This window comes from Elgaria multicarinata, chromosome 1 (genome assembly GCF_023053635.1).
Source record: "Elgaria multicarinata webbii isolate HBS135686 ecotype San Diego chromosome 1, rElgMul1.1.pri, whole genome shotgun sequence".
NCBI classification, from domain to species: domain Eukaryota; kingdom Metazoa; phylum Chordata; class Lepidosauria; order Squamata; family Anguidae; genus Elgaria; species Elgaria multicarinata.
Genome location: NC_086171.1, coordinates 187,598,940 through 187,624,825, shown reverse-complemented (window position 1 = coordinate 187,624,825; position 25,886 = coordinate 187,598,940). Strand labels below are relative to the sequence as shown.

General features: G+C 43.1%; 1 long non-coding RNA gene across 1 annotated transcript in view; it reads right to left on the bottom strand.

Moving 5' to 3' along the window:
• LOC134411628 (uncharacterized) overlaps positions 1-25,886 on the bottom strand; it is a 458,652-nt gene that overhangs the window by 271,539 nt on the left and 161,227 nt on the right. The gene's annotated exons all lie outside the window — the stretch shown is intronic.

Sequence of the window (25,886 nt, the reverse complement as noted above, 5' to 3'; positions counted from 1 at the left end):
ACAACTTTGGTATAGGTAATCAGGACTGCGGGCCTGAGAAAGTCACAAGTTGGTTGGAAAAACAGAATGGCTTCTTCTTCTTTGTACCACAAGTTTATTGCCACCTGGAAATGTCTAAAGGAAGAAAGGACACATACTTATGATGATGTGCAAATCTTTTATGAATGGGACCCTTGTGGGTTCATGTCAGGAATGAATCTGAAGCAATGACAGGCAACTCATAAAAAGCCCTTCTTGGGATACTGAAGGACTCCCTCAAAAATCTACCTTGGAAGACTGGGCTCTAGAGACCTTCAGAGTAATGAGTCCTTCCAAGACAGCTGAAGGTTCTTTGTGATAAGAAACATTTACGATCACCATTAGAGCCGGAAGGAGCCAGGTTTTGGAATATGAGCTTTGCCTCGATGGCAAAGCTTGTTAGCCCCAGCTCTGTATCACCTATATATGGATATGGAGTTATCAAGCATTGTCAAGGTAGCGTCTCTACCATTGGGGTTGCAGGATCTAGCCTCTTACTGATTTTTTCATGCTGACATCACCCTTGTCCAGGCCTCCTACGAATAGGTGGAGAAACAACTTATAGCTCTTTATCAGCTCTACTGGGTTTTCTAGGTGGTTGTTCACAGGAGAGCCATTATGTCCCCCAGGTCTATGTGAAGGGTTTCCCCTAAATCTTGACCAAGTCCTGGACACTGCAAAACGACCTATTCATCAACAAGAAATGTATAACCTTTCCCAGAGCTTACCTGAACTTGTGCCCCTCACAACACTGGCTCCACAATCAACCATCCTTTCTTCTATCCTGTTTAAATAAATGATATAACATCAACCTAGATTCCATGTTTTATGACCTTGCTGTTGGTCCCAGATATGCATGCAGAGGATTATAGTCTTCATCCAGTAGGCTCACATTAAGGGTGGCCACTTAGATGTTGCCAAAAAAAGAGGATGAAAGAGGGTGTAGATTTGCAAAAAAAATATGCATATGCTAATTTATATTTATCCATGCACATTAAGAAATAATAATTATAATGTAAACAAACATACAATACATTGTGGCATAGTGGGGAATACTGTGACCGGTGTGTCTACTCAATCTTCTGTCCAGGTGCTAACTGTGGATGGCCAAAACCAAGGCCAGACCTCATGTCATATTGATACAACCCCATCATGGTGACATTATAGCCCTCTTGTATATCTCATAGCACACACAATGACATCTGTTGTGGTATTTGGGGTAATTCGGAATAAAGATAATGCTAGAGAATCAGTATATGGAATGTGTAATGTGCACTAACAGTTATCAGTGCACTTCAATGCACCAATAAAAAGCACTAATGTCTACTGCTGCACTCCCTTTATCTTTAATAAAGGACAGTCATAGAATCATAGAATCATAGAATAGCAGAGTTGGAAGGGGCCTACAAGGCCATCGAGTCCAACCCCCTGCTCAATGCAGGAATCCACCCTAAAGCATCCCTGACAGATAGTTGTCCAGCTGCCTCTTGAAGAAGGTGTCTTCAAATGTAGGACTCTGACTGGCAGCCCTTGCAATAGAGACTGTGAAGCAGGACACACCACACATGGCCTGAAATAGAGAGTGTAAATTAGGACACATCACACATGGCCACCCTACATGGGATGCACACACACAGTGGGCGCCGAAGACAGAATCACCAGTTGGGGTCACACAGAATCCCAAACCACACTGACACCAGTGAGACAGGAAAATCCATCGCAAAACAACTTCGCAAAAATGTGGGTTTTACGACATGAAAACCTGCAGCTGCTTCAGAAGTGGGGGAGGGGGACATCATGTGCCACAATCAAGTGTGAGGCACAGTAGCACTGGAGTAAATCCCCCAAGTAAATCCCTGGAGTAAAGCCTTTGCCTCCAAAACACATTGAGCAACAAGAGCTATGTTAAAACCATTTTTTGCCTATTCAGCTCATGATTTTTTTTTACCCTCTTCAGCACCAACATCCCTTTTGTTTTGCCTTCTAATCTAAAGTGCTTCACTACACACCTACTTCATTTTACCTGTATCACCCTATTGGAAAGCCATTATTTTCATTGGACCGAGTTGGATGGTCAGATGCGTACATGTTTCACCATGTGAACCATTCTACTGTATTTATAAAACACTAGCAAACTTGGATCAGAGAGTCCTTCAACCAGCACACCTTCAAATAGAGGACCTGTCCACTGTGAGTAGGATACATGGTCATATGGCTGTTACACCCATATTTGAATAAACAGCCACACTCCCATCCACATTTCTTTGAGAGCAATAACTAGAATGTAAGAGAACCACATGACATCATAAAGACTATGCTGTCTTAACCAAAGCCTCACAGCTGCTATATGACTACCACATGTCTATGCCTGATTTGATTTCAAAACATAATGATATGTTCTCCATTAATTGAAAACTGGTGCATGAAAAGTTTAATAATTTAGACCACAATGCTGCTCAGGAACAATGACAGAAACTGCCGTTGGGCTGATCTCTGGCCAGTCATTAAATACTCTTAGAGTTAACTATCAGTGATGATAACTTTTTTAGTGCTTAGATCACAATTTCTCATTTTTAAAAAATCCTTCTCTTTTTCATAGGTCCTTCGATTAGAGGGAGATTTAACAAAGTTATTCACCAGCCTGAAGGTTTTCATAGAGACAATGGGAACGTTACATGTTTTAGAGGGTGTTAAAGGATGCCAGAATGCCTTTACTTCACCCTTAAATGAACTAAGTAAATGCTTGTGACAATGACAGTGTCCGTAACAAAGTCATAGTTTAGCTTGAATAAAGGCAAGTAAGAGGAGACATGACAGAGATGTCCAAAAGCATGCATGGTGTGGAGAATGTGGATGGGGAGACTTTTTCTCCCTCTCCAATCTAGAACCCAGGATCATCTCAATGGAGCTGATTCATGGCACATTCAGGACAGATAAAAGGAAGTACTTTTTCACATAACACATAGTCAACCTATGGAATTTGCTACTACAAGACATACTGATGGCCACCAATTTGGAAGGCTTTAAAAAAGGTTAGACAAATTCCTGGAGGAGAAGGCTATCATTGGCTACTGGTCCTGATGCCTCTATGCTACCTCCACTAATCACAGCTAGTAAGCCTATGTACACTAGTTGCTGGGGAATATAAGCAGGTGGGTTCTGTTGCATTCATGTCCTGCTTGTGGATCTTCAATTGACAGCAGATTGGCCACTGTGTGAACAGAATGCTGGACTAGATGGACCCCTGGTCTGATCCAGCATGGCTCTTCCTATATTCTTATACAGTCTGAACATTTCCATTGTCAACAAGCACTTGAAATCCGTATTAATCCATACATAAGCTGTGTAAGAGCTATTTCACACATGCACAAGCCAAGCAAGGATTTGTCATTGCATTTATGCTTAACAGCATTCCTGCATGTCCTCATTCACATGGACACACATCTCACGTATGTACAAATGTAATGACCAACACAGGTTTAAGGGAGCCTTTAACCAGAAGTTCCATAGGGATATGTGAACTCACCTTTGCCTGCCCTGTGCTCTGCTCGACAGATCCCTTCCAGCCACCCGATATTGCCTGCTGCACGCTGCGAGCAGCCAGGTGGTCCGCAAGTGTCCAGCCAGCAGCATGGAACTCCTGCAATCTCCCGTGAAGGGTTGTTGGTGGCAGGAAACCACAAGCTTGCCCAACTCGTGGCGTGACAGGTCCAGCAAGACCAGGGAGCCACAGACTGACATCTGGGGTGCTGAGCCTGTGATTTTCACTGGGCTTTGAGCCCCAAATGGACTCTCACACCATCCCTAAAGTTCAGTGACACATGTGACACATTCACTCTTTACATTTTAAGATGTACACCCAGAAATGTAATGAATGAAATCAGACAGATTGCAATTTGCAAGTGGAAGCCAGAACAGGGAGTCAAAAATAGTATGCAAGATTTCTGAATGATATAATTTTCTCTTTCCCAATTGGATTAAATGAACATACAAGTGAAGGAGAGATTTTCTAGGAGGTTTGAAATGTGTTCATCTATAAAATGGAAATAATTAACACTCCCCTATCCCACAAACCTCAATTGTTACATGTGGTTGTTTGTTCAGTCCATCTAGACAATAGAGCCCTATAACAACTATTATGAGCCCACTTTAAACTGTACAACTTGTCAGTGTTTTCTGTTTTAAAACACTGGATGCAACACATACACAACTCTTACTTTGCTGCTTGGATAACACATCACACAGTATTCATTCTCTGGTTTTTTGTTCTGTTTTTTAGCTGAGGGAAGTGGGGAGGAGACATTTTACATAGGATAATTATACCAAAATGAAAATGTCAAAGCAACTGTAATGCAATACAGAAATGATTCATTTATGTCCTGATTCTCAGATTTTTCTACACAATTATTGTGTGTGTGTGTGTGTGTGTGTGTGTGTGTGTGTGTGTGTGTGCACGATAACGGACTGCTACAGTTGTGGAGCTCTTGCACATTCACAGTGTAGTGTCCTGTTTCTAGGGATACGAGGATATGTGAGTGGAGACATATAACACAATTTCCCCTTTGCGTTGCTTTGCAGGCTGAAATCCCATATCTAGCGTACCCCTCCCCATAGCAATGCCATGCCGTTTCATGAACATCTTGCTTTTGTTTCGATCTTAGGAAGCTGGTTGCTTCTGCTGCTCAACTACTGCAATGCACATCTTAGTATATTTTCTAATCCAGGCAAAGAACTGTATGACTACTCCTTTCTTCACCCTCTCCACCTTCTAGTAACCATATGACTTGCTTATCCCTGTCCATTACAAATGGGCTGGAAATCAGGTTATTGCCCTTGAGTCAGGATTTGGGGGACTATTGTGCAAATGATAAACAATTGGGATGTGCATCCCATCTGGAAAATAAGAGTAGATTGAGACCCAATCTACCTATTACCTTTATCAGGCCAAGGAAACTGGAAATTACTTGTGTGTCATGACTGTTCTGTAACACATAACACTGGTCACTATATTATTAACCTCCCAGCATTGGGTGACCCCACATTTTTTAAATTATAAACCAAAATAATAATAATAATAATAATAATAATAATAATAATAATAATAATAATAATAATAATTTATTTCTTACCCGCCTCTCCATTTTGATTGAGGTGGGGAACAACAGTTGTGCCATTTATGTTGTGCCATTAACACACATATAAAATAATTATAACACTTGCATAAATATAAGTGCAATAATCATGATTGGTGAATTACTTGTAACAATAAGAAATCTCAAAGTATCTTGCAACCATCATCATATTTTCACAATTGCATAAATAGGAAGACAAAATGGCACTTTTTGTTACAATCTGTCATTATGTCAACCACAGCGATGACACCTGCCCCTTTTCTTGGTGTCATTAATGGCAGCCCCCACCATTTCTGAGGCTGCCGCTTTCAATGACCTAGGCAAGCTGGCTAGACTCAACTGTAGATGGGGTCTACTAGGAAGAGCCATCTTGAGATGTTTGCATGATACAATTGAGGTCACAGTGACCTCAAAAGCTAAATTAGCTTTTGTACAAAATGATAGCTATGCTTGTGGGGGCGGGCAGTTTTACAGGGTCACAAGGAAGGTTCTGACTAGAAAAAAATATTTTACAAATTCAGGTTTGTAAAAGAATTTGCAAACTTGATGAGTACTATTCAACCATAATATCATATGTGGTGATGTTAAGGAATTGCATAATTTGTCTATTATGCAAATTGGCAAAATATTGTTTTAATAACTACCTACATTCCTTTCTTATGAAAAATTAAAAGAACAGAGATGATGAGCAACCAATAAAAGTAAGCAGCATTTTGTGGGGGACCTTTGACCCCCAGACTGTTATCTACATGGTTTTTTAGTGGCCTCAGTTACACCAGTAGGGATAACAATTGGCACCAATTAAGGAGGGGAGGCTGAAACACCACATGCTAATTCACATCCAATCATTATTGTTGTGGAGTACCTGGAAGGGTACTACAAATGTCTGATTGTTGTTGTTGTTGTTGTTGTTGTATCAGAGTGTGCTTGAGCTCACTTGTTAATGAAGGATTAAACAGTAACTCTACCAATGCATGTGTGGGACAGTACTGAAGAGAAGTACAATTTAGTTGTGAATTTATATACCGCATTTAAGCCATGTGGCCCTGATATTAAGCTACTAAGGGCACCATTCTATGCATGTTTAGACAAAAAAAAGTACTACAGCTCCCAGCATGCCCCAGTCAGCACGGCTGACTGGGGCATGCTGGGAGTTGTATGGCCTTTTTCTGTCTAAACATGCCTACGATTGTCCTTTTACTTGGGTGAATGGAAAGGGACAAACTTAAAGGAACTATCTTACAAGGTGTCTTCTCACTCTTGTCAGGATAAAAAAAAAAAGGTGGAGACCTTCCCATGATGGTGTTTTCTCCATATGATCACTTGGGAAACACGATGACAAATTAGCTACCATTTTCTGAACCGTGAGTTATTTCAAAGCACTCCATGGCTGTTATTAAAAAGTACACACTCTTTTCAGCAGGGAGAAGCCAAATATTTCCACAACAGGAAAGACTTCATTTGGCTAGACCAACAGGGAAAGGCGTAGCATGGGCAAGTCCCTGGCTTCATGCAGCATGCATCATCCCTATGGGACAGAGTAGCTCCTCCCAGCGCTACCCGAGTCCCCTGCCACCAGATTTCCCACTCTTATCTCTGGTATGTGATTGAAGATAGCAGCTGAGATTCTCCTGCATCTCACTTGCCCCATGCAGGAATCCAAGGAGGCTTCATGGGCCAGATGGAGAAGCTCTGAAGGCTGAGTTAGGAAATACCGCATCCAGGACTATGCTGCAAGATACTCAGCAAAACAGTCAATGCAGCTTTCCTTAGGATTGGACTAATCAACTACGATGTTAATCCAAGTCTAGGGCCAAGTACAACACCCTGGCCTGTAAATCACACAGGCTACTTACAGAAGCAGACGCAAACCTAACCTGAAGCACAACATATGTTGTAACAACCAGAGCAGCCTGCTTCCAGTCCAGTAGTATTCCACAGCTTACTGAGGGGGGATCTACACTACTGCTTTTAAAGCGCTTTAAAGCGCTTTGAAAACATTTTGAAACCTGTATATGCAGTGTGTCCTGAGCCCCAACAGTTGTCAAAACTGTTATAAAGCGCTTTAAAGCAATAGTGTAGATCCCCCCCTAGTCATTATGTTGTGCGAAATCAATGTAGCATTTCTATCTAGGACAAAGCCCAATGCTCCATTTGGTTTGGCTTCAAACCGTTCTATCTTGGCGCAATATTTTATGGCAAAACAAATCAAGTGTGAGTGGTTCCTTGTTGTCCACAAGCCCCTCCCTGTGGCAATTGCGGCGTTTTCTTTATGCATTCGGTCTGAACAAGGAGAGGGCAGGTAAGCAAGAGGAAAATCAAGGGAAAGGAACTGCTCGAGCTATCGCTGAGGTCCCCATAAATATTCCCTATGGAACTCATTACACATTTGAGCAAACATTACCTTCACTCACACAGCTAAATTTCCTGTTTGCTTGGCTGATCAATTCCTCATCAAATTTTAATGTGGGGTTCAGGCCGTCCGTGGCGTTTTAATTAGGCCTAAGACTGCACAGTGTCGGAGATAGAGCTAAGAATCATCTAAATCCCCTCTGCCTATATATTAAAGTGAAAGACAGAAAGGGAAAGGGGTGGGGGGGAGGGAGAGATAGGCTAGGGGGCTGAGGAAATGAAGAGGCCATGCACTAATTAGTTCTTGTTACTAGGTTAAGCCTGCTCTCTAGTGGTCACATCACAGAGAGATTGTAAACATGCAAAAATAAAAAAAACAACACCATGGAAATAGAAGGATTAAAAAAAGAGGAAAAAGACATCACACTCACCCATCAAATAAAAGGCAACCTTGCAAATTCCACACAGACTTACCCTTGTGCCTGCAATTTACATGCAATTTGACTTCTGACACTAGTTTTCTCTACTGATTTCTTTTCCATACCTTCAATTTGTTTCTTTTATTGGTTCTCTCAGACTGAATACGGCCGTGGAAGAAAAAACGTTAATGACGACTGCATGCCTATGCTAAATCTATTCATAGGCACTTCGCAGCACGATCAGCAATAAGAAGTGTGAAGTGGGCCACGGAGGGGGACCTGTAGCCTCTTACCTTGAAGCCCAAATGAATGGACTACCAAGCAATAGCCTACATTTGTAATATACATATGTAATTGATCCCATTTGTGCCAGATTTCCCCCACCCCCCGCTGGATTTCATCACGATTTTTCTTCTTCCACTCTCACCCACCTTCTCCAGTAGAGTATTGAAAACACACAAAAGTGGTGCTTTAGATGCAGCATATCAGCAAAGGAACCCCCAACCCCCTTCATTTATGAGAGTTATTGTGCTTACATTTCAGTCAAGGGTGGTTTGTTGCACTACAACATACATTTCATTCACAAATGCTTTTAATGTGTCTAATTCTTCTGCACTGCCATTGTCCCTCCACAACCCTTTCTCCTGGCTGAGGTTCCAGGCCTGTATTTGCAGCATCAAGTTTGGAAAACCAGCAACTGGGGGGTGTAGGGAGAAAGCTTGTGAGGGGAAAGCAATAAGTGGGGAAAGGGATATGCATACACCCATCCTCCCGCAAATCCCCAAGATGCTTTGCAGTGGGGAGCAAAACCAAAGTTCCAAGATGGCTGTTGGCCAGCAAGGGTGGCTCCAGATCCTCCTGCCTCATCCATGGAATTTTACAGGGGTTCCAGATGACATTGTCTTCCTATACTAGAGGACTTCAAGAGGCAGCTGGACAACCATATGTCAGGGATGCTTTAAGGTGGATTCCTGCATTGAGAAGGAGGTTGGACTCGATGGCCTTGAAGGCCCCTTCCCACCCGACGATTATATGATTGTAACTCTCTTGTGTTATCCCACCACATTCTTCCATTTTTTTCTTTCCACAAAATTATCTGTTATGGAGGGAAAGATGGAAATGAATTTTGACTGGTAGTGCTAGGAACCCTCCATCTAGAAGGCACCCCAAGTATCTAGATTCATTCCTCTCCCATTTCAGATCAAAGTATTCTGGACTTTCCATCTGATTTATTGGGATATACATGGATGCATGTATACCCCAAGTTTTGCAGGGCCCTTGGACAAGACACCCTCAATATCATGTCTAACCCTACTGCCCCTATTTTGGGAGAAGGTGTTTCAGGTAATCAATCAGAATCAGATTCAGAAATAGAGGAGGACGCACAAGAAACCAGCCAGCCTGTACCAGTGGGGGAGGAAGCTCTCACGGGAGATGCCCCAGCTGGAAGTCAGCCCTCTTCCGAGCTTATCTCCTCAAGGCCAAATTCTACACACTCAGTGGGAAGTGAGTTTTCTTCTGGGGAGAGCATTCCGACAAGCTAGCTGATGCTAGGGTCTGCCAGAAGCTCAAATGCACAGAGTGGAAGGAAGGCGTGAGAAGGTCGGTCTGACTAAGATTGCCTGAGAACCTGCCTCCGCACCAGGCTCTCTGAAGTTATGGGCATTTAGGAAGGGGCTTCCTATTCCTTCTTGAGCAAACAAGCCTCGTCACTTGCCTCCCATTGAAAGCAGGAGTTTTCTGAGAAACACAACACACAATGGGTCCCTTTCCTTCAGTGAGTCTACCTTTTTACTAGTGTTGTCACCAGCTGCTGCTGCTGCTGCTCTTCCTCATCCTCTTCTTCATCATTTCTATCACCTGCCTGTTTGCAAGTGCTTAGCAAAGGTAAGCAAGTTTTGCAGTGTTCATTTACTTTCAAAGTGACTGTCTGTTTTCCCTAGTTCCCTTCTTATAATGCTTAATAAATATTATTATTTTAATTTGGATCTGAGGTATTAGAGCTAATTTCTGACAAAGCCCAAGGGAGAGTGTCCAACCAGCACTTTCAGTGAGTTTAAAAAAAAAAAAAAAAAAACAAGGAAAATGAGGTCTTTAAATGTGAAAGTGAAAGAAAGTGCAATTTCCTGCTGTGTATTTATGCTATACACGTATAGCATAACGTGTACGTATAGCCATACACGTACTCTGGATTTTAGGAAAGCTGATTTTAATAAACTCAGAACTATGATAAGTAAGATCCCATGGCAAGTGAGCCTAATGAGAAAAGGAGTGCAGGATGGGTGGGAATATTTTAAAAAGGAAATTTTAAGGGCACAGTTACAAACAATTCCAACAAGGAGAAAAGACAGAAGACAGCAGAGGAAACCAATGTGGCTCCACAAAAAGCTTAGAGACGACCTGAAAACAAAAAAAAGATACATATAGGAAGTGGAAGGAAGGCCAGGCTACAAAAGAAGAGTACAGACAGGTGGCACAGAAGTGCCGAAATGGCATCAGGAAGGCTAAAGCTGTAAAGGAGCTGAGATTAGCGAGGGATGCTAAAAGCAATAAAAAGGCTTTCTTCAGATACGTGAGTAGTAAAAGACAGAGGAAAGAAATGGTGGTTCGACTGCTTAATGAGGATGGCAAATTGATAACAGATGACAAAGAAAAGGCTGAAGTGCTCAATTCCTACTTTGCCTCAGTCTTCTCCCAAAAGCGGGTCTATGACCCCCCTGGGAAAAGTGAAGCAGAAGTTGAGGGGGCAGGATTGCAGTTTGAGATTGATAAACAAATGGTCAAAGAACACCAAATTCCTTTGAATGAGTTCAAATCTCCAGGGCCCGATAAACTGCATCCTAGAGTAATGAAGGAGCTAGTGGAAGAACTCTCAGAACCTTTGTCTATTATCTTTGCAAAATCGTGGAAGGCAGGTGAGGTGCCGGACGACTGGAGGAGGGCTAACGTTGTCCCTATCTTCAAAAAGGGCAACAAGGAGGAACCTGGGAACTACAGACCAGTCAGTCTGACATCCATCCCTGGGAAAATTCTGGAGCAGATTATAAAGAAGTCAATCTGTAAACACCGTGAAATCAATGCAGTGATTACTAGAAGCCAACATGGATTTGTCAGGAACAAATCCTGTCAGAATAATTTGATCTCATTTTTTGATAGGGTAACCTCCCTTTTGGACTGTGGGAACGCTGTGGACGTCATATATCTTGACTTCAGCGAAGCTTTTGTCAAAGTACCACATGACATTCTGATTAACAAACTAGCTGAAAGTGGGCTAGATGGAACAACTATTAGGTGGATTCACAGTTGGCTTCAGAATCGGACTCAAAGAGTACTTATCAATGGAACCTTCTCAAACTGGGGAGAGGCAACGAGTGGGGTGCCGCAGGGCTCAGTCCTGGGCCCAGTGCTCTTCAACATTTTTATTAATGATTTGGACGAGGAGATGCAGGGAACGCTTATCAAATTTGCAGATGACACAAAATTGGGTGGGATAGCTAATACCCTGGAAGACAGAAACAAACTTCAAAGCGATCTTGATAGGCTGGAGTGCTGGGCTGAAAACAACAGAATGAAATTTAATAGGGATAAATGCCAAGTTCTACATCTAGGAAATAGAAACCAAATGCACAGTTACAAGATGGGGGATACTTGGCTCAGCAATACTACAAACAAGAAGGATCTTGGAATTGTTGTAGATCACAAGCTGAATATGAGCCAACAGTGCGATATGGCTGCAAGAAAGGCGAATGCTATTTTGGGCTGCATTAATAGAAGTATAGCTTCCAAATCACGTGACCTACTGGTTCCTCTCTATTCGGCCCTGGTTAGGCCTCATCTAGAGTATTGCGTCCAGTTCTGGGCTCCACAATTCAAGAAGGACGTAGACAAGCTGGAGCGTGTTCAGAGGAGGGCAACCAGGATAATCAGGGGTCTGGAAACAAAGCCCTATGAAGAGAGACTGGAAGAACTGGGCAGGTTTAGCCTGGAGAAGAGAAGATTGAGGGGAGACATGATAGCACTCTTCAAATACTTAAAAGGTTGTCACACAGAGGAGGGCCAGGATCTCTTCTTGATCTTCCCAGAGTGCAGGACACGGAATAACGGGTTCAAGTTAAAGGAAGCCAGATTCCAGCTGGACATTAGGAAAAACTTCCTGACTGTTAGAGCAGTATGACAATGGAATCAGTTACCTAGGGAGGTTGTGGGTTCTCCCACACTAGAGGCCTTCAAGAGGCAGCTGGACAATCATCTGTCAGGGATGCTTTAGGGTGGACTGATTCGCAACCTCAAGTAGAAAAGCTCTAAGTTGATGGCCATCACCACATCTTTTGCTAACAAATTCCTTCATTTTAACTAAGCACTGTGTGAAGAAGTACTTTCTTTTATCTGTTCCATCCTGAATTTCACAAAAATTGCTTTTTACTTCCTTCAGTGCACAAAGTGCCTCCTTCTTAGGTTGTAATACTATTCACACTTACCTGGGACATAATGGGAGTTGCGTCTGAGTCAACTGAATAGGATTGCACTGTTGGTATCTTTTCTTCAACCATTTTTTCATGCTTGCCTCTGTAAAAATTGAGACTTGTTTACCATGTTTGTTGTTTAACTTGAAGGCAAGATTTAAGTCTGAGGACTAAGGATGCCGAAGGCACCCAACTGAGTTGGGTGCCTGCAGTGCGCTCACAGTCCTGTGCTCCGAGCACCTGTGAGGTCTGCCCTCGCTCCGGAAATTATACATTTCTCTCATTACATAAATAGCAGTCATAAAGGCCCCATTTATGCAACAGTAAAGGAAGCTCATGCAGCCTGACAAGTGGCAGCAGCGGCAGTGGGGCAAGCATCCGACGGATTGGATGCGGGTGAGTTCACCCACCCCTACTGAGGACTCTAACAGGAGTCACTGAAATGCTGCCAAAGATCTACAGCAAGGCTCAGTTTGAGCTAGGACTCCACCCTAGAATGTTTTAACTTGCAAAACTCATCCTTGCAGGAGTTGGTCCCAATAAAAAGAGCATCTATAAGCATTTCTTCTCTAGTGAGTAAAATCAGAGTTCACTTTCATATTTATCTGGAGATGCCACATACTTTCTTGTGCTTCAGGTTCTGTACTCACCATTGTTACGTTAGGTTTCCTCTTCTGTCTTTCAGCAGATATGGAAAGGGCGGGGGGAATCTACCCTTTTACTGCACATAAACCCCTGGCCATTAAGAGTGCAGCAAAATGGCTAAACTGTGTTAAAGTGTAACCATAAACCATGCTAATAGAATCCTAAGGATGGGATTATGAGATGAGCAAATGTGGCTTCTGAACAAGTCCAAGCCAACACAACTGTCATGTTAAAAATCAATAGCTACTGTTTTATTTGTATATTCTGAATAGCACCAAGTACATTGTTGGTGATATATATATATATATATATATATATATATATATATATATATATACATATATATATATATACACACATACACATACATACACGTTTAGGTATGTTTCCGTACAGGCTTCAGCTGATACAGGTTGCTATGCAACAGTAACAATGTGTAACGTCAGCTGAAACATGTTGCTAAGCCCCTTGCCCAACTCCTCCGGGCTTTCCAAGGTAATCCTACACCCCTTTCTATCTCTTCACTCCCCCCCTCCCACGAAGGGGGCAGCGCCACGGTCCGGAGCATGAGCGAGGCATGGCCGGGGCCCTTGGTGGCCGGGTGGGAGGCCACTCGCCTGCTGCGAGCTGAGGCCCCAGCCTAATCTCATGCGAGTTGGGTGGGCAGCCCAAGGCTGACAGAAACCCCAGGGAGGGGGTCCAGATCATGTGCGAGGCATGGCCGGGGCCCTTGGTGGCTGGGTGGGAGGCCACTCGCCTGCTGCAAGCCCCGGCCCCGGCCTAATCTCATGTGAGCTGGGCGGGCAGCCCAAGGCTGACAGGAACCCCGGGAAGAGGGGGACACCTGCTCCCCCTCCCCCCGACCTCCCTGCCCCCCAGGTCTGCCAGACAGTGCTGTATCGGCGGCCTCCAAGCAGCCCGCGCCCCCACGATGGTATTTAATTAATAAACTTTAAGATATGCTACAACGGTGTATGTTACGCCGGGTACAGCTAGTAATAATAATAATAATGCCCCATGTTACTCATACTTGGTGCATTTATTCTCACAACAAACACACAGCATGCAAGCAACCCAAAACTCCAGAAACCATGAACACCCCCTCCAAAAATAAATGTATTCCAGTCATTAGCCCTAACCCAAACCATACACACTTGGTCCAGCAAGACGGCATGTATCCAAATTCACCGCCTGGCACCTCTAAGGTCCCTGCCAGGCTGGGGTGGATGCCATTCACCTAAAGGAGCCTCTACTTCTAAAGTGTTCTTACCCTCAAGAATTCTCCCTGAATCAATGTTATCAATCCTGCTTGTAATTTTTACAAACTTCAAAGGGTTAAGAAGGCAAACGCCTTTATTGACTGGTGCTTCTTGGTGGGATCAGTAAAGCGTGACTGATTAGAGCCCAGTTCTAAAGAGCCCAGCTTTTGTGGGGCTGGAATAAATAGGAGGCCTGTCAATAACTCAGATCCAGGCATATTGACGTAGTTTACAGCCTCAATAGGCAATTAACACTTTACAGTGGATATTACCCAGTGGCCTCCCCCCATGCTTTACTGCACATTTTCTGCCGTCAGCTGCAATATTGAAGATTCAGAATAAAAATTATATTGGACAGAATACACCTTTGTTCAGCTCCAGCAGGGATTTCTTCTAACATCTGGGAGAGATCACACTTTCGCTTTCTATTTCTTTTCTATACATATACATACATATATATATATATATATATATATATATATATATATATGCACGCACGCATACACACACATCTTTTATATAATACAAACACACACACACACACATTGATCGCCTCCACTGTCCCTCATTTACAGTTGCTAAGCCCATATTGGAGAGCCTGAAAAACTTCAGCTTCATAAGTAATTGAATCTGTCACATGCCACAACGCCACAAAGAAACCCCTAAAGAATGATGGGCATTGCAAACCCGCCCCCTTCTTCGAAAACTTGAATAGTGAAATAAGTTACAGAGGAATGGCCTGTTGGCAGATGAATGTATTTGATCGCTAGCCTTAAATCAAATCCATGATTAGGCTGAAGCAAGAACAAAGCAGTATACCCAAAGATATCCTCAGATGCACATTGTCAGAGAGGAAAATTAAGTCCTGCACCTGAGTCCTAAAAAAGTACATGTGAGGAGGGATCTATACCAGCACATTTCAGTTATGTTCCATATTTTGCTCCTTAAGTCACTGCCCCTTTCAGATGACGGTCTCATATAATATGCATTGCTCTTCTGTAGCGTAATAACAATGTTAAAAATAAGAGACATCCCCGTGATGTTTGATCTGCAGAATTTTGTGTTGCCATTAAGGATGGACCTGTTCACACAACACGCTAAGTCATGGTTTGCACAACAAACTGAGCCATAATGTTAACTCAAAATGCTTAACCGCTGTGGCTTAGCTAGGGTGACCATATGAAAAGGAGGACAGGGCTCCTGTATCTTTAACAGTTGCATAGAAAAGGGAATTTCAGCAGGTGTCATTTGTATATATGGAGAACCTGGTGAAATTCCCTCTTCATCACCACAGTTAAAGCCACAGGAGCTATACTAGAGTAACCAGATTTAAAAGAGGGCAGCTTTAACTGCTGTGAGGAAGAGGGAATTTCCCCAGGTTCTCCATATATACAAATGACACCTGCTGAAATTCCCTTTTCAATACAACTGTTAAAGATACAGGAGCCCTGTCCTCCTTTTCATATGGTCACCCTAGCTTAGCCTATCATCTGAACAGGGTCTTTGTATGTGGACTAGTGCTCCATGGTTCAGGTTCACTCCCTATCAAGTTTGTTTAGGACTGCAGTCAGCCTGACACATGAACAAACTCCTGGATAGACAAATAGGGCTTTTTCCATGTTGTGGCCAACCCGTAGCAACGTCCCTTTGGGAATAGCCATCCCCATCCACCTCAGTCAGCTCAATTTTCCCCTTTACACCAACAAGAGAGAGGGGGTGATCAAGTGGGCAGAGGTAGCTGATTACACACATACTCTCTGCAGGGAGCATGGGGTAGAGAAGAAGTCCCCCCCCCCATAGTATTTCTGACATGCACACCCTCTCCCACTAGGGAGCACAGAAGGGAGGATCCTCACCACTACAATACCTATAGGAAATGTTCCAGAGTTCAAGTGGGCAGATATGGCTTCATCCACTCTCAGAAGAGGGTGCTTGCTCCAAAACCCCAATCCTCCGACCTGCACCATCCAGAGAGGGCAAGCCAGCAGATGTGTGGATTCATTCCATTTGCTTGCTCACCCTGTGCAGCAAAAGACAGATGTGGAGAAATTAAGGTTACAATGTTCTAGGACGTTGTGGAGGAAAATGGCACCTTCTGTTAGTGGCTGCCATTTTTTTCTCAGAATGCACCAGTTGTTGCATCATTCTAGAGCATCCTGGGAAAATAAATTTTGGTCACTAGGAAACAGCCACCAAGGGGAATACTGCTAGCACTGGTGCCCCTGAAAGAGTAACAATTCAGTACAAATGGAGTAATACAAATGAATCCCATTCATTACTCTTGCCACTGGTTTTACAACAAATGAAAATGAACCGAATGGATCCCATTCAATTCAGTCTTTCAGAATGAATGCACAACCTGAGTCCCTGAAAACCCACTGGCTAAGAAAAGAATTATATTACAAATATATTTCATGCAGAAAAAAAAATTAAGTAGCATCGAGGAAAATTTCTAGATAACTTGAATAAGTGCATTTTAGATTTCTGATAGCAGTTTGCCTTTCATTCTTATTTAGATAGTCTGTATAAAAACTATAAAATCATTGTGACTCCTACCATTTAACATATTTGGGTTAATCATGTCTATGAAATATACAAATTATGCTTGTGGTCTTTGCTGCACAAAACAGCCAATTAGGGCTTGTTTTCATCTAAGTAAAAAATAAATCTTAATCACCTCTTTGCACAAGACAAAATGTTTCTTTTTTAAAAATAACTTTCCTCTTCAACAATTCCCACACCACACAAGTGAGAGCATGCCCCATGGGCTGCCTTACTGAGATGTGCATAAATGCTGGATATACATTAAAATACAACCCAAGGTTGTAGACAAAACTAGGTACTATCCAAAACTAATCATTATTTTGAAATGAAATATGAGGTTAAGAGCATCTCTCTTTTGTGCACATACATAACCAAGTACAGAGCAATATACAACAGCAACCTAAGTGACCTCTTTATTTTGAGGTAAGCAACTTCCCAAGGTATCGTAAATGTGATTTCAAAGAAACAAATTGCACACAGGCATATTCTGTACACCTCCCACGTGTGGATGAAATCCAGGATCAAACCAATGATAATTGGCTTCATTTAAGAAACAAGAAAATGGAAATAATGAATTGATGCAGAATTTGGCAATTCTGCAAAAGCAACAAACCATCTTGATTATCTACCAATACAAAAAACAGACTATAAAGTAATACCTACACGATAGACTTGCTGATGTAACTGTTGTGTAGGGATATGTTAGTGTTTTGTTTACCAAAGTTCATAAATTTACCGACGTTCATAAAGTTCTCCATAATAAAATAACCGACAAAAATAACCGAAACTGACAGATCCATCTATGCAGGCTCCAGGCTTTCAGTGCTTAGCTCGTAAGAGTTTAGGTGTGAATTCCTGTGTATGCAACCATGCCAGTGCTGAATTAGGGTTGCCACCAGTTTTTTTCTGACAAGCGCCTCATCTTTGATTATATGGCAGGCACATATAACGTGATCCTCTCCATTCTGGGAATAGATGTACCTACTGAATTGGGCTGATGCAGATGGGTAGGAATTTCATCTCAGTTTGTTTTTGATAAGAATTTACCAAAATTTGTGAAGTTCTTCCTATTCAGATGATGCCAGAGTGTGATTAGATGGTGGATGAGCTGTACTCACCTTGCTCCAGTGAAAAAGTCGGGGTAAGTCCCTGACTTTTTTAAAATTGCAACTTCGCAGCTTCGCGGGAAAGCCCCGTCATGGCTGCAAGGTGGCTGTGTGCTGCATCGTATCACAGACGCAGCAACACCACACAGTGACTGCGGGGCTTTCATAACATCTATGTAGCCTCCTAGGGCCTTGCTAGACCTACCTGATAATCCGGTGGGGGGTAGGGGCGAGGCTGCGCTGCAGCTAGTGCGGGCCGTCGCCCCTAGCTAGATGTAACACACGACGGGGTAAAGGAAAGCCCCGATGCGTCGGCCATTTTTTTATCTTAAAGGGGCCATGTGCGCAGGAGCACACCAACGAAAAGGTAAGTCTTTTTTTAAAAAAAAATAAAGGGTTCCCCGCTCCCCCTGCCCCCGATTTCCCCCCACAATGTCTGATGCCTCCCGCCCGCTCACTCATCCGCCCCCCACTTGCTATGTCCGCCCCCCACTCGCCATGTCCACCCCCCGCTCACTTGCCCACCCATCCCTCGCTCACCATGTCCGATGCTCCCTCCACCACCCCCGTCCCCGATCTCCTTGCCCTGGCCCCATTCTTCTTCCCCCCACATCCCCAATCTCCTTGCCCTGGCCCCGTTCTTCTTCCCCCCCACCCCCGATCTCCTCGCCCTAGCTCCATTCTTCTCCCCCCCCGTCCCCAATCTCCTTGTCCTGGCCCCATTCTTCTCCCCCCCATCCGCCATGTCTGATGCTCCCTCCGCCCCCCCCATCTGTGATCTCCCCACCCTGGCTCCGCTCTTCCCCCCCATCTCTCCCGCCGGGTCTGCTCTCCACCCCCAGCCCCCATCTCCCCCTGAGATTTTACACACACACACACCCAGGCGTAGCCGGGAAAAGCCACGGAACCAGCTAGACCTTCTGCGGAAAAACCAGGCCACAAGTGGATCCAGTTATCCCAGGTTAAATGAGGGTTTAGCCCGGGCTGACCCCGGGATCCCCTGTGCGTCATCTGCACGCACAGGGGTGAGCTCGGGTGTCAACCCGGGCTAAACCCTTGTCTAGCAATGGCCCTAATCTCTCTTCACATACAAACAGATGAGCACCACCATCTCTTCAATCCAAAATTTGTCGTAGTATGTCCTAGAGGCAGTATTTCTTTATTCAAGTGGAAAACATGGCATCTAGGGAGGATCTACACTACTGCTTTAGAACAGTTTAGAACAGTATTGACAACTGTTGGGGCCCAGAACACATTACATATACCGTTTTCAAACCACTTTCAAAGTGTTACATCCTGCTTGGTGTAGATTTGGGCCCTAGCTATATACATAATTGTGCATGGAAACTATAGGATCCAACAGCAGTGAGTGGGGAGAGCTAATAATACTCATCTGAAAATCAAGCCAAATGGCTGTGGAGAAAGGCTATCACTGGTGACCTTCTGATCTTCCGCTTCTAATCATGTAGCGTGGATTGCGAATCCATTAACTTCAGCACCAGTGATGCTACTGAGGGGAAGTAAATGAAAAGCTGTGAGCTACAAGAAGGCAAGAAATAAATACAGCATAATACTGGAGACAATGGGACAACATGTGATCTCCTGATGCAAATCTCTATGAATGGCGCTGGAATTAACTGTGCTAAAACATAGGTACACTCTTGGGTAAAGGATGGGAAGACCAGAGGTGTGCCTCCACTTTGACAACTCCCCACTCCAGTGGCACAGGCAAATTGTGATAAATGCAGGTCATAAATAAACCCTAGGATTCCAAATTCCTCCTGCTCACCACAACTTGAAACCACTCACAGAAGGGTCAAGAATGGAGAGGGGAATGTTATGATTTGTATATTTAATTGTCCTCTGTTTTCCCAAGATAAGTATCTTGTTCAATAGCAGTGCCATGCAACTCTCATTGATGTGGGTTACGTTTGTATTTCACGCAGGCATTCAAGTGTCATTTCCCTGTACTTAATGGACACTTAACGTGCTACGGATTATTTTTTGGTAACACTTTATTTCAGATTTCCCATCATTATGAATTCATTTAGCACTGGAAGTAATAGCCCTGCTCCTAATGAATTCGTCTGGTATTAATATGGCTTTCACAAGTGTGTCCATAGGTGCCCGAATGCAATTTAGCATTAGTTAAGCGAGAGTTAATGGACACTTAAAGTGCCACTTATTTTCTAAGTGGTCCATAAAAAAGGGAGACTAAAGCCTGCCTCCATATTAGGATATAATATCTCGATTTCCCTGGTAAATGTAGAAACCAGGGGGAATTTTTTTTGGGGGGGGGTGCGCACTGAAAACTGCTTTGCGGATCAGGCCATGGACCATTTAGCCAACGCTTCTGCACACTCGTAAGGAAAAAATAAAGACAATGGGCATCCTCTGTCACTTGTCCCCAGCCTTTGATACTTAAAAGTATACTGCCTCTGAATATGGAGGTTTTGTTTTGCTGTCATGACTATATCAACCCAAAATCTCTGTGAATTTTATTCTTTTTTTAAAGCCTAACATTATACTTGTGTGATGCTGTTTTAATAGTTTTACTGCTTTTAAATTATATATTGTTTTTACTTGGTTTACGGTTTAATTTGTTTTTAGCTGTGTATATTTACTGTTTTTATACTGTATGCTTTTATCTGTATGCCGCCCTGAGATCTTATTGATATAGGGCGGGATATAAATGTTTTAAATAAATAAATACCTGAATCCAGTGCTTTTACTACTTTTACTGCTTTTAAATTATATATTGTTTTAACTTGGTTTATGGTTTAATTTGTTTTTAATTGTGCATATTTATTGTTTTATACTGTATGCTTTTATCTGTACGCCACTCTGAGATCTTAATGCTACAGGGTGGGATATAAATGTTTTAAATAAATAAATAAATATTACATTGTGTAGTTGTGCATTATTTTGTCTATACTGTACCTACTACCCATCAGTTGTGTTTTATAGCCCTGGGTTCTAGTATTATGAGATGGGGTGAAATTTGATCCTTTCCCCTGTTGTGTATCCCCTTTCTAATTTTTTTCTTAACTAAAAAACCTGCCACGTTTAACTTTTTCAAGTAGGAATGAGGTTCCAGTCCCTTGATTCAGAGCAAATCTATTGTCCCTGTCTGGAGAGCGTCCCACAAACTATAGACACTACTACAGCTTTGGGGTTGGGGAATCCAAAATCCGTTCCCTCCCCTGCCCACTCGCGGCTGCCATGGAAAGAACCACAGCACCTGCTTTTTGAGATGGCAAAAGCAGCCTTGGTGGATCATGTAGTGGTCTGAAAGGGGGAATTCTGGTCAGTAGGGAAGGGGGAGGGGAGGCCAGGACATGTCAAATCCTATGGTCTCTCTAGCCCTGCCCCCACCAACATGCTTCCTCGAGACAGGCTCAGAAGCCTGTCTAGAGGAAAAAGAAACAAAAGGTCAGAAAGGCAGAAATCACCTCCATTGCTCCTCCCACCCTGCTGGCAGCAGTTGGCTGGGCATTGGATCCTTGGAAACCTCCAAGTTAATGGCAGCGCAACCCATAGGACTGTGCTCTTAGTTGCAGTTGGGAATATTTCAACCTTATCTGCAAGTTACAGGAAGGGGTTAGCTAGCTAGTTGATGCATGGGAATTTTGGGCATAGCTAGCCTTAGGATCTCTACAGCCTACAGTCTGATTTCCTGTGATTTTGCTCCTCCCCTTCCTTCCTTCCTTCCTTCCTTCCTTCCTTCCTTCCCTCTCTCTCTCTCTCAGACTCTCCTCCTCCATTGCTGGAAGCAGTTGTGTTTGCTCTCTCTCTCACTCCTGCTGAAGTTAGAGCACAAACAAATGGACTGAACAAACTTTTTTCCCAACTCTATACTGTACCTGCATTTCTATGGACTAATACTTTGAATAAAGCATTTTACCTTTTCTTCACTAAAGAAGGGTGTGGCCTCCTTTTTCTGTCCTTGGGCATGTCTACACCATCCATTTATCCTGCGTAGTCCCTGTGCATCCAAATGATGCACAACTGATCCCAGGGTCAACCAGGGATGACCTCTAATTTTCCTCGGGATAAAATGGACAGCATTTATCCCAGTATTTCCTATGGTCCTGGGACACAGGAGGGCTCCCAGGTCTCCCTCCCTGCGAGTAGCGGGGCTTTGCAAATTATCACGGAGTTGTGTGGAGAGGCTCCATGCCCATGGGGGATGGGGGAGCAGCAGTTTCGCCATCCCGAGGATGGCTGCAGGTGCTTTTCGGCACCAAGTTTTGGGGGAAGTTGTTTGTTTTTTACTTACATTTTGCACAGGACCACTCCTGTGCATTTGCGCAAAAGGCTCCTGCTTTTTTAAAAAAAACATGCAGCACCAGAGCCTCTCTGACTTTCATGATGTCGCGCTGGCGTGTGCATGCTGGGGGACAATCCCAGAAGTGGGAAAGCCCGGGATCCTCCTCCCCCGGCCCGGATAGACGGTAAGTATAGATGAGCCCCTTGTGTGCATGTGGGACTGGTAAACACTCATTCTGTTCTGCCTTTAGTTTTTTCTCTGCTAAACTACCTTTCTAACAGGAGGCATCATTATGAAATCAGTGCTTCTTTTCTGTACCTGTTTAAAATGAAGCAACCAGTACTGTATACAGTATTCCAAATGGGGCAGCATTGTAGATGTAGAACTCCACTATAGATAATATTTCACTAAGTAGTTAGTTAGGGCACAATCCTATGCATGTTCAGACATTAAAAAAAGTCCTACAACTCTCAACATGCCTCAGCTAACATGTGTGCTGCCTGTCGGTTTTGAACACTCCAAGGATAGCTAGCAACATTAAAAGTAATAAACAGTGTTGTGATACTTTCTGTCTCATCGGCAACCCATTTCCAAATAATTACTGTCACTGAATGTCCCCCTCTCATTTCCACTGCACGCTGAATTGATATTTTCAGGGAACTTTTCCACAGCCTCTCTCTTAGGCATAGTCACAACCATCTGTTTTAAGATGGTGTCTGCAAAAGTACTCACACTGTACTAAACACAGCTACACGAATTGTTTTAAAAAGTCATATTAACCTAAGGAGGTTCGCTTGGCACCTACATTATATGCTTTTAGATGCCAGGTGAACACCTTTTTATTCTCCCAGCATTTTAACAGCCTATAAATAAATTTTTACTTGGTGTTTTAAATTTGTAATTTGCATTGCTGCTGTTTTTGTCTGGTTGAGCTTTTATATTGTATTTTATAGTATGGTTTTATACTGTTGTTTTATACTTTGAAATGTTTTTAATTTTTGTGAACCGGCCAGAGAGCTCCGGCTATTGGGCGGTATAGAAATGTAATAAATAAATAAACAAATAAATATTGGTTTGGCACCTGGGTACCTCAAGGACTGGCTTCTACCACACAGGCCTGCATAAACTCTGCTTATCAACTCATTCCCTCCTGCAGGTCTAAAGTTAAGAGGGTGGTGGCCAGAAAGAGCACCTGCTTGGTTGTGACTGTGGCGTTACACCCCACAAGTCAATTCCAGATGTATGTCTGCAGTGTGTAAGTCTGTGGCTTTTAAAATGTTGGCCTGAGTGGGCGGAGTTAGAATGTCTTGGGAGGGGGAGGAGTGATATATAAGGGAATGACTGAGGGGATTGAGTGTTCTTGTTCTTGTTCTTTTCAGGAAACCTTATCAGGGAGACTTGTTAGGGACTCTTAGAGTCTGTAGTGCTCTCTGTATTTATGGTACTTAAGTTCTGGGAAATTTGAGGGTCAGTGTAGTGAGTGGTGTCTTTAGAGTGTGGTGTGCACGTAGTGGAAGTATATTAATCAATACTGATAATAAAGAAAGTTCAAGAGTGGTTGTGTGAGAAAAAGGAAAGCGCGAATGTGAATGAGTGACCGGATTGTATGAAAGGTTTCAAAAAGGTTTTTAAATGTTGTTATTTGAAACAAAGCTTATGGACTTTTAAAAATAAATTTTGATTGTTTTGTTTTTAAACTACCACAAAAGTCCCACGTGTCTGTTTGGCATTTATCATCTTAAGTTTACACATTTAACACCCACTCTGACAATCATTCACCTAAGCAGATATAACTCACAGCGCATTATATTATATATATTAAAATCCTTCTCCATTTTAAACCCCTTTCTCCACATAGTTTGGAGGAAGGTGGTTCTTATCCCTTGCCTCAGGTGTATCAAGCGGTGGTGCTTAGCTTGAGCAGGAAGTAGCCTCGGCCGGGTCTGGTGTTCAGAGCCTGTGTCACCCCATAAGAAGTGGTGGTAGTGGTAAGGTCTGGTGTTCAGAGCCTGTGTCGTGGCAGTGACACCCCATCTGCAGAACACCTTCTCCAAATAGGCTTATGCAGCACCAACTTTGTGGGCATTTCCATGCCAGGAGAACACCTTTCTTTTTGAACATAAGAAGATCCATGCAGGATCAGACCAAGGGTCCATCTAGTCCAGCATTCTGTTCACACAGCTGTCAACCAAGAACCAACAAAGCACAACATGCAATAGCACCCTCCCACCCATGTTCCCCAGCAACTGGTGCACACAGGCTTACTGCCTCAAATACTGGAGATAGCCTAGACATCTCAGTATGTAATATAAATTCCCTTGATTATTGTCCTATCTGCCCTACCAAATGTTATGGCATTTTTATTGCTGTTTTATTCCTGTAGTGCTTTATTTATTTGCTGTTTGCTTGTTTTTATTTTATTGCATACTATCATCAGTTTTTTTTTAATTTATTCCTGAAGTTAAACATAGAAATCTACAAAATAAAATTAAAAATACGTAAAAGTGTTTCACACACACACCCCTCTTACATTTCTGACACTGTTGTATGAAACCTTAATCGCCTCTACATTTAGTAAGGCAGGAGATGGACAATAGTTTTTGAAAGAACTGGAAGTGATTTGGCAGAAGAGTTGCTCCCCACGGTGAACACTCATTTCTCTTTTGTCTTGCTGTCACCTCTGGTCAAACAGGTTTCACTAGAGGCCAAAGTGGGATGAATGAACACATCCAGAGCAGAAATCCCTCTTTCAACCTGCCCTAAAAAACCTGTCTCTAAAGGGCTGTGTATTAGGACTACTAGCAGCAGGAATCTTGAAAACATTTCACAGGAGAAAGTAAATAATACAGTGAAAAATTAAGTTGTGTGTGTTTTACTTTAACAAAATAAGATTACCTTCTAACGTTAAGGTAATTATTTCTGGGAGATGATGACAGAGCAGTGAAAGTTGCCGCGTGGGGAGCAGGGTAACAAGCATTGAAACTCCTGACACAGACACGGTACAGATTGCATGACCAGCCAGCACTTCTCACCTTTCAAAAAATCACATTGTTGTCAACATTTCAAAAGCCCAAAATTAGCTGAAGTATTCCAGAGTTGTTGGCAGCTAACAGCAGGCAACTTCTCAGATGGCTTCTCTTTTCCTGTGGCTCTTAACGCCTTGGAACCGTATCAATCAGCCCAAACACCTGCAGATATCAAGGCAGGCACTCAGCCGTCTTGTCCGCACAAGAAGCAATTTAACAAACGAGATTCAAACCAAGGTCCCAAAAACTTTTTTAAAAAGCAAAACTTTTTTTTTTTTTGCTTTTTTAAGAGAAACCACAGATTATAGTCCTTAAGCAGCTTATCTGGCAAGCATACTGGGCTCGACCTCCTTATGGCTGAGGTGGGGAACTTGTGGCCCTCCGGATAAGAACATAAGAAGAGGCCTGCTGGATCAGATCAAGGGTTCTTCTAGTCCAGCATTCTGTTCACAAAGTGGCCAACCAGTGATCCATGGGAAACCCACAAGCAGGATGTAAGTGCAGCAGCACCCTCCTACCCATGTTCTCCATCATCTGGTGAACATAGGCATATTTCCTCTGATTCTGGGGGTAGTATAGAGCCATCAGGACTAGTAGCCCTTGATAGCCTTTTCCTTCAGGAATTTGCTTAAAGCCATTCAAGCTGATGGCC